At 40.5% G+C, this 9,742-nt stretch overlaps 1 pseudogene; it reads right to left on the bottom strand.

Moving 5' to 3' along the window:
* Positions 1 to 3,938: 3,938 nt before the first annotated feature.
* Positions 3,939 to 7,269, bottom strand: LOC123252201 (annotated as a pseudogene).
* Between the last annotated feature and the right edge of the window lie 2,473 nt (positions 7,270 to 9,742).

Raw genomic sequence — 9,742 nt, 5'->3', positions numbered from 1 at the left:
AGAAGGCACCATGGAGATGCCTGCAGAAACCACACACTGCACCAAAAGATCCAGGATGAACTTTGAGATGTAGTGAAATTGAACTATGGGGGGTTGAATGCATTTATTTTGAATATACACTCTTATGCCAAAGGGGACTGCCCCCTAATTGGCTTTTTGTCAATGTGCCTTACATCATTAGTTTTGTTCTCTTATTTGTTCTTATCCAGAGGTTAGAATACCTAGTGAAACCAAATCACTTTCTCTCACTGGGCCAGTTGTGCAAATGCCTTGGAGACAATTGATTTTATATATATGTCTTTTATTTTAAGAGGGGATGCAAACTGAGGATCAGAACAAGGGGTCCCTAACTCTAAGGGATCTTGCTAGTTTCCCAAAATCCTCTACATCCCTCACAAGAGGGAGCCTTCTGGTCTTCTAGCTAACTTACCAGCTCCCTGGTTCTACCTATGTGTTTCCCAAAAACTGACTAAGCTACCTATCTATGACCCTCAGTATTTGTTTAGATTTATTTCCCAAAAGCTGTCTCCAAAAACCATTATGAATGAACTCCATCAGCTAAGTTCACCCCGGGGGTGGGGGAGTCTAACCTGGGTGCCAATATGACAGGATTTTTTAGATAAAACCTTCTGAAAAGCACAGTAGGTATGGTCAGATCCTTTTTTAGATCTTTCCCAGTTAAATAGAGTACCTCCAAAGATGAATTAGGAGTATACTCCTCCACAGTCAAGTTGAGGTAGATGAGCTCCAATAAGCTCACCTTTCCTCCACCATTCCCAGACAGGAAGCCTCCTACCTGCTCCAGGAAGTCACTGACTCACCCAGTTGTCACTTTCAAACTGTTCCTACTCTGCCTTCTGCCTGCTAAAATTGTTCCCCTTGAGTTCTTAGTATGTGCCTTAAAGAGAGCCTTCCACTTCTCTTAAATCTTATTTTATCTCTATCCTTTTCCCATTACAGTATGTACCCCTAGTTAAAGATCTTTAGAGATATAAGTTAGCTATGTGTACTGATGCCATAGGGAACTAGACATGTAAATCTGGGAGATTTCTACATGCTCATTTTCCATGGGAATCACAGAGGGGATTGTGTGATTAGAATCTGTTACCCTAAAAACTATGATTTCCAGCATCTGTGCTGACATAGGGAAGCTACAAATTTGGTGTAGCCCCCGCCTCTCTCATGCTTTCTGTGCTCCTGTTTGGTGGAGATGGTGTGAGGTGAGTGGCAGGAGAATCTATTCATATGGCTTCATATTTTGGTAGATAATTACTTTTTATTCCTTTACTTCCAGTGATTATTAATAAACTTTACAAAATATAATATTGGAATATTGGACATTAATTTAAATCCTACATCAGCCAGAACAGAGTCATGGAAATGAGAATGGAGTGTTGGGTACTAAGAAAAGCAAGTAGACCAGTGTTGCAGAATCACAGAAGATGTGGGAGAGCAACATGTTAGAAGACCAGAATGGTAGAAAGTGTCCAGGTTCTGAGAAGCTTTAAATGCCAAATAGGGAAGTTTATATCTTTGTTCTACATAAAATGTGGAATAATTTGATTTCCCTGTGCAAGGGAAATGACATAATCAAATCTATGCTCTAGAAAAATCACCATAGCAGCTGAGTAAAGAATGAATTGAATTTGTTGCTGTTCCATCTTTTTCCAGACACATCTGACTCTTTGTGACACAAATTGGGGTTTTCTTAGCAAAGATACTAGATTGGTTTATCATCGCCTTCTCACATTCATTTTACAGATGAGGAAACTGAGGCAAACAGGGTTAAGTGACTTACCCAGGGTAATAGAGAGGAAATGTCTGAGGTCAAATTTTAACTCAGGATGGTGAGTCTTCCTGACTCCAAGCCCAGCATCTTATCCACTGTGCAACCCAGCTGCCCAGATTGGGGTTAGACAAGACCTAAGAAAAGCAAACTAATCAGAAGACTGTTGCAGTTGTTCAGGTGTATATACAAAAGACATTGTGAAGGTAGAAATAACAAAATTTGTCAATGGACTGGATATATGAAATGAGTGAGAATGAGAGAATGATATTGAGGTTGTAGGCCTGTGACTAAGTGGAGGAGGAGAATCACCCCAGAAGTAACAGGGAGGTTCAGAAGAATAGTCATTTGGCGAGGGTGGTGAATAAAAGTTAACAAGTTATGTTCTGGAGGGAATTCTGGGAAGATTGAGGCTTAGACGCAGCAAAACTCCAGACCTCTGAAAATTCTTCCACACCAATCAAAAACAAAGTGCTTTGAGAGGACAGAAAACCAAATCTAATAACAGAAAAGAGCTGGGGGATCCTCCTGCTGGACCTAACTTAAAAGGTACAAGAAAAAAAAAAGTCTGAATTCCTGAACTGTCAGGTTCAAGGGAAAGGAAGAAGGAAGATCCCAGGTCCTCTTTCCCACCTACTGTGCTGAGTCTCCAGCAGATCCTGGAATCTCTGGGCAGGCAAAGATGCTAGTCCAGAGGGGGCGTCTTGCTGGCACAGTTGTGTGCCAGGCTCAGGGCGTTGAACACAGATGGCAGGGAGGCAGCTAGAGGAGAAGTACAGAGAGGACAGCCTAGTCCCAGCTAAAACACTCCATCCTGCCCCCTCCCTTCCTAGAGGTTTTGGCCTCAGGACACATCCAGCTCTGCAGATCAACTCCACTCTGGCTTGATCTTATCAATAGGGCAGATAAGAAGTCTTCAGAGGGCAGGGAAGTTCCAACACCCCTCCCCCATAGACTGCAGTGAAAGTAGCTGTAATCACATCTTGTTAAGGGTAAAAATTATGGTTGGACTGAATATTTAAGAGTTTGGTTGCCAGGAATTGATTGCTCAATTCCAAATGAGAGACTCAAGTCAAAATGACATTTATGGTGGCTTATTTACAAATAGGAAGAGTGAAAGTAAGGAAAATTAGAGAGTGATAATTACTCTGGCCTGGTCTGAAGGCCCATCCCAGGCAGGACAGGTTAATTAAACAAGGCTTCTAGCCAAGAAGCCTCCTCTAAGATGAGAGGTCTCTTTGGAGGCTAGTGACTCCATAAAAGTCAAGGAAAAGGAGTCAGCCTTTCACTCACCCGCATGACAAATCCAAAAGGAAGCAGTCTGAGGTCTCAAGCCTAAACTCCTCCAATGTCAAGTTCAAAGGGCAAAATCCTGCCCATAGGAAGTTACCATCATATTTAAAAGATAGTTCTTTGTGTCATTTCCTGTGCCCACCCTCCAGTTCTATGTGGACAAATGGCAGCTTTAACCTTGCTTTGGACTGCCCAAGGGGCAGTCAGTTGTTCCTGATTTCTCATTTGCTAGCACACGTAGGTCATAGACCTCCACCCCCACCCCACCACTTAATTCTTTTTTTTTTTTTACATTCCGCAACTCAATTTTATTAGCTTTTATGAATAATCTCTATCATGTACTAGGAACTGTGAATTTCATTACTAGGTTTAACAGATAGTTGTTCAACACAGAGACTAAATCTTTAATTGAGGTTATTTCCCTGGCAGAATATCTTTCTAGCATATTCAAGTTCCTTCCTTCCATTTCAACCTGGCTTAAACTGATCCCTATCAGACTAATTTTCATGATGAATCCCGCACTTCATGTGGGGAATACCATGTCCTGGTTCTTACAAATCAAAACTTTCACATTGTGGAATGTGATTCTTCATTTGTTGATATGCCTTACAGCTGTTCTTACTTCCTTTTTTCTGTGCCTTAAGGGGTACATAGTTGTAGACAGTAAGTGAAACAGGTTCCTCTAACTCTGGTGCTAGTGCTTTTCCCACATTACAAGTTGTGTCAAAGAAGTCAGGCTTCCTTCACTAGAGTTATTAGCTCTTGAAAACATTGTCTATACAATGGATACCCAAATAAGAGGCAGGACAAAACTTTACATGAATGAAGGCCCATCTTTCCTAGGTCTTTCTATCCCTTGTTATTGTATTTTGGGGATCTGATGCTCTGATTTCCCTCTAGAAGGCTGGACTGAGACTGGATGGTTTGTGTGTACCACAGGCCTATTTGATTTGGGATCAGCCTGGTTCCCCAGCTGCGCCTCAGGCCAGTCCCCCCAGAGCTGGTGTTTGGGGTCATTGAGGTATCTTTGGCTTCAATGGCATGTTAGACAAGTCTATAAGTGTCCAGCGCTGGCCTAGGCAACACCTCTACCACTGGTTGCAAGTCAGACTGGGGATGAGGAGGGAGGAGCAGCCATGACAGAGTGTCCTTTTCACCAAGGGGTCCTGTCGCAGGACAAGCCTCTTCCCAATGGTTTTCTCTGTGTGGCAGTAAAACCTTGCTAGCACCTGGTTCTCGGGGTTCTGGGCTAAGACACAATGGGCAGCCTGATACAAGAAGCTGAGTCTCTGAAAAGCCTCCTTGTCCTTCACCTGGCCCGCCATTCGCTCAGCAGCTCTCACACATCCCAGCCCATCAGAATGTTCCCGCCACTTAATTCTTAAGTGGGGTGGGGTGTATACATTCCTGGTGGCTAAAGTCTAAAGAATAAATAAGGGAGAGATAATTCCATCTTCACAATCTTTAGCTTCTTCTGCCAGCTGGGGAAGATCTGACCTCAGGGCTCATTAACCTAGTCAATCAACAGAGCAGAGAAGAAGCCCCTTCAGGACAGAATAGCCCAAACCCACAGATCCAGCAAATAATCAAAGGAGCAAGATTACAGCCAATTACAGGGGGGAAAGAAGGAAAAAATATGACAACAGAAAACAACAGAAAAAGCAAAAAGAAATTACAATCCACAGCTACTATCCAAGAAATGAATAAAGAACAAATGGAACAGAGGAACCAAGGAACACCAGGCAAAAAAACACAGAAACTCCAGTGAATTGAGCACAAGCTTTGGAAGAACTCAAAATTCAATGAACTCAAGAGCCCCCCCAAAAAAAATAAATAAAGAGAGGCTGAAGATAATTGGGAAAAGAAAATACATGAACTAAAACAAGAAAATAGTGTCTTGACTGGTACAAAAATATTTATAGCTGCACTTTTTGTGGTGGCAAAAAAGTGGAAAATGAGGGTTTGTCCTTCAATTGAGGAATGGCTGAACAAATTGTGGTATATGCTGGTGATGGAATACTATTGTGCTCAAAGGAATAATAAACTGGAGGAATTCCATGTGAACTGGAAAGACCTCCAGGAATTTATGCAGAGCAAAAGGAGCAGAGCCATGTATCTAATAAAATAAAATGTCATCAAAGGAAAGAAAATAGTGTCTTGAAAGCCAAAACTGACCAACTTGAAAACAAGGCAAAGAAGATGAAAGATGACCTACAAAGAAAATCAGACCAGAAGAAGAAGGATGACCAAAAAGCCAGGGATAAAATTCAGTCTTTAAAAATTAGAATCCAACAACTAGAAGCAAATGAGTTCACAAGGCAGTAAGAATCTATGAAACAAAATAAAAAGAATGAAAAAAAAATGAGGAAAATATGGAACACCTCATTGACAAAACCTCAGATCTTGAAAACAGATTTAGGAGAAACAATTTAAGAATCATTGGACTACTGGAAGATCATGACAAAAGGAAAAGCCTGAACATCATCCTACAGGAAATTATCCAAGAAAACTGCCCCAACATTCTCAAACAAGAGGGAAAAGTAGAGATTGAAAGAATCCATAGATCACTTCCTACATTTAATTCCCAATTGACAATGCCTAGGAATGTTATAGCCAAATTCAAGAACTAACAAGTTATGTTCCGGGCATGCTGAGGTTCAGATGCCTACAAGATAGGCAGTTTATGATTTCTAAAAGGCAGGTAGAGGGAGCAGATTGGTGACCCAATGGATAGAGAGCCAGGCCTAGAGACAGGAGGTCATAGGTTCAAATCTGGCCTCAGACACTTCCTAGCTGTGTGACCTTGGGCAAGTCACTTAACCCCCATTGCCTAGCCTTTATCGCTCTTCTGCCTTGAAACCAATATGTAGTATTGATTCTAAGATGGGATGTAATAATTTAATAAATAAAAATAAAAAATAAAAGGCAGGTAGAGATGCCAGGATTAGTTCAATAGATCTAAGAAACTTATGCAGAGATATAAATTGACTCTATGAGTGATTGTCACATGAGATGGTATAGGATGAAAGAGAAGGAGGCCTAGGACAGAGCTTTGAGGGACACTCATGGTTAAAGCATGTGACATGGATAAAAAATTAGAGAAGATTGAGAAGGAGCTTTCCAACAAATAGGGAGTGAGACCAGTGTTAAAAAAGATGAAAGGGGAGAATATCAAGACAGAGAAAATAATCAGCAGTGTCAAATACTACAGAGTTTTATATTGTGAGTCTGAAAAAGCAATGGGTCTGGGATCCAGGCATTGGAACTGACTGGAGGCAGGGAATATTTCTGTCTCAGAGACGTCTCACCAATGAGAAAATAAGCCCAAACCTTGGCCTGGCATGCCAGAATGCATGGACCTGGAGGGAGCTGTTTGAACAGTACAGAGTTTAGGTGAAAGATAAAACAGTGATACAACAATTCCACCAAATATTTTGTTTGATAGATTTTAAGTCTCGACTACCTGGGAAAGTATAAACAGTAGTTATTACTGCTGCTTGTCTTAAGCATTTGTTAATAGGTACTTGTGAGATTCTTGGGGGTTAAGCATTTCTTTTGCAGATAGGAAATAAATTGCTCTCTCTTCCCTTTTTTGTATTGCATATCAAGTACCTTTCTACTCCCCACTTCAAAGAGATCCTTGACATACATAAGTCAAAGCTTAGCTTCAAGTAATTTTTCCTGAAAACGTAAAAAGTCAAAGAATGGGAGTAGGGAATCTGACCCTTTTAGGTAATAAGGATTCTCCAGAATAGAATCCAGTCTGGACCACAGAATGTGTAAAGAGTAAAGAAAGTTCTACTGGTGAGGAAGAAAGAACAGCACCCTAGCCTTTTGAGGCCAGAAGTGGTTCTTACTCTTGGAAGAATATGAGAAAAGGAAGGAGGGTGATAAGTGATGCACTCGCTCTCCTGACCAACTTTCCCTCTTCTCTTCTAAAATGACTGTCAACCTCATTAAATATTCTCAGAATTAGAAGTCAGTTTTCCATTCTCTTTCAAAGATATGCTCTGTGTTCCCTCTACTGGCTCCAAAGGGGCAATGCAGTTTTCTTTTAGACTAAAATCTATTGCCATGTTTGAGATGTCACATGTCCCTGATTTAGTCCAACCTGCATATCAGAAATCAATATTGACTAGAGCCACATTCATAGCATGTCACATCTTCAATCACCTGTCAAAATTTGCCATTTTTACCTTCACAATAGCTCTCCCATTGGACTTATTCTCTCCATTCACAAAGACCTTAATTCAAGTCTTTATCACCTCTTGCCTATATTATTGAAACAGACTCCTAATTGGGCTCTGCTTCAAATCTCTCCCCACTCCAGTCCATTCTACACATTGTTTGAACGGTATTTTCCTCAAGCACAAATCTGACCATCTGAATCCCCTACCCCACCAACTCCAGGGGCTTCTTTAAGATAAAATAGAAATTCTACTATTGTCATTTGACCTTCCTTTTTGGAGAGGACCAATGACATCAACAAAGGTTACATCTTGATTTTTGCATGAATTGTATTTAAGTGAGGCAGAAGGCAGAGGCAAAAAGTTGTCAGCCTTACTCCCTCTTCCAGAATCATCAAAGTCCAGGGCAGAACAGAACTCAGCATGATTGGCAATGGCAGTGAATGATCATGGCATCTTTAGTATCTGACCAAGATCTAAGAACTCCACAGGGTCTCTTTCAGCTGCTTTCTTGGCCATTGGAGCAACTTGTTCTCATCCACCCATTCTACCAGGGGAAGTCTTCACATGCCTGGGGTAGGCACTCCCCTAACTAACTCACATACAGATTTAAAGTATGTCAGTTACCCTCAACTTAGTTTAGCCCATCTGCTAAGGTGGTTTTACTAGAGTCTGGCTGCTGTGCATGCTACAGCTTCTCAGAACCATAGGTGAGAGCTGGGTAGACACCAAAGATGAATGAGCAGCTCTGAAAAGGGCTTAGGAAGCCCTCATATCAAAGGTGCTCATCCTCCCTGAATACCCCATATACTTCCAATACCTCTATTTAGCTTTTAAAGCCCTATGTAATCTGGCCCCCAGCTACATTTCCAGTCTCATTGACCATAACTCCCTTTTTTGCATTCTTCAGTCCAGTCAAAACAGTCTTCTCTCTGTCCATCATAAGTGAAACTTCCTCTCTCTCTCTTCTCCATGACTTTGCCCCTGCTAACCTCTGAGTGACAGGCATTCTCTCCTTATCTCCAGCTCAAAAAACCTGTCTTTTCCTTTAAGATGAAATTCACCATTCTCTTCATAAAACTTTTCCTGATCTCCACAACATAGCACCTGCAGTGTGTGTGTGTGTATATATATATATATATATATATGCACTATATTATGCTATTTTATTATATGTACTTATCTCCCCCCCCAATAAAATGTAAGCTTATTGAGAGAAGATATTGTTTCATTCTCTACACTTATATCTATAGCATCTAGTAAGTGCCTGGAGCATGGTAGATGATTAATAAATGCTTATTGATTAATTCACTGACTTATTAATTGATCAATGCATTCAAAACACAAGAATGACTGGGTGTGATCAAGTCAGAAAGGATCAGATTAACAGGTCCCTATTTTACTGTGTATGAATGCCACAAATAAGGAAGTTTTTAAAGATTAATTCCAGCAAAAAGGTGAGATCCTTGTCATCACATAAAGCAAATGGTTTAAAGAAGAGATACTCCAAACTGAAAAATGTTAAGATTCCTTTCATCAAAAATTTATTATCAATACATGTAAAACCCAGATTGAATCACCTGCCAGCACCAGGAGGGAGAAGGGAAGAGAGTGAGGAAGATAATGCTGAGGGACTTATAAGAAAACTAGCCACATCCAGAGGAAGAACTGTGGGAGGAGAAACACAGAAGAAAAACAACTACTTGAACACATAGGCTGATGGGGATATTATTGGAGATGTAGACACTAAACCATCACTCTAATCCAACTATCAATAATATGGTATTAGGTCTTGATCAATGATAAATGTAAAACCCAGTGGAATTGTGCATCAACTAAGGGGAGGTTAGGGGGATTTGGGAGAGAGGGAAAGAACATGAAATATGTAACTGTGGGAAAATATTCAAAATAAAAATTAAAAAAACTTGTGTAGAAATTTGTTATTATATGTAATTGTTTAAATTTTTTTTAATAATTTTAAATTTATTATCAAATACATACTATATTGAGAGCATGGCATTCCTAATAATAGCCCAATATTTCCCAGTCTGTTTTCTTATGTGGAGCTACTTCCTCAGAGGACATATCACACTCCAGGACACATGTCTAATACAAAGCTTGTCATCTATCTTCCCCAAATCACAGATAACAGGTAGAGTTTGCTCTAGCTGCCTGCCAGGTCATCAGGCCACAAAGTAAGACAGTACTCTGTAGTGGAGCAGTTTCCGTATTACCTGTTTCAGACAGATTTTTCTTTCTTTCCATAAAATCTCTAGGATTTTATGGTCCAAGGCACTAAGGTTTGAACCATTTGGGTGGACTCCTAGATCCCTGAAGAATAGAAAGGTCATCCTATTATGGGGTCCCTGAGATTGGTAAAAATTCCACCTACTTTTCTGAGCAGGCTTCTCTGAGAGGGGAGTCTCATCCATCGAAATCAACATTGTATCCTTATTGAGCCTTTTATTATTACGTA

Source organism: Gracilinanus agilis, chromosome 6 (assembly GCF_016433145.1).
Source record: "Gracilinanus agilis isolate LMUSP501 chromosome 6, AgileGrace, whole genome shotgun sequence".
NCBI classification, from domain to species: Eukaryota; Metazoa; Chordata; class Mammalia; order Didelphimorphia; family Didelphidae; genus Gracilinanus; species Gracilinanus agilis.
This window is presented reverse-complemented; position numbering and strand designations above follow the sequence as displayed.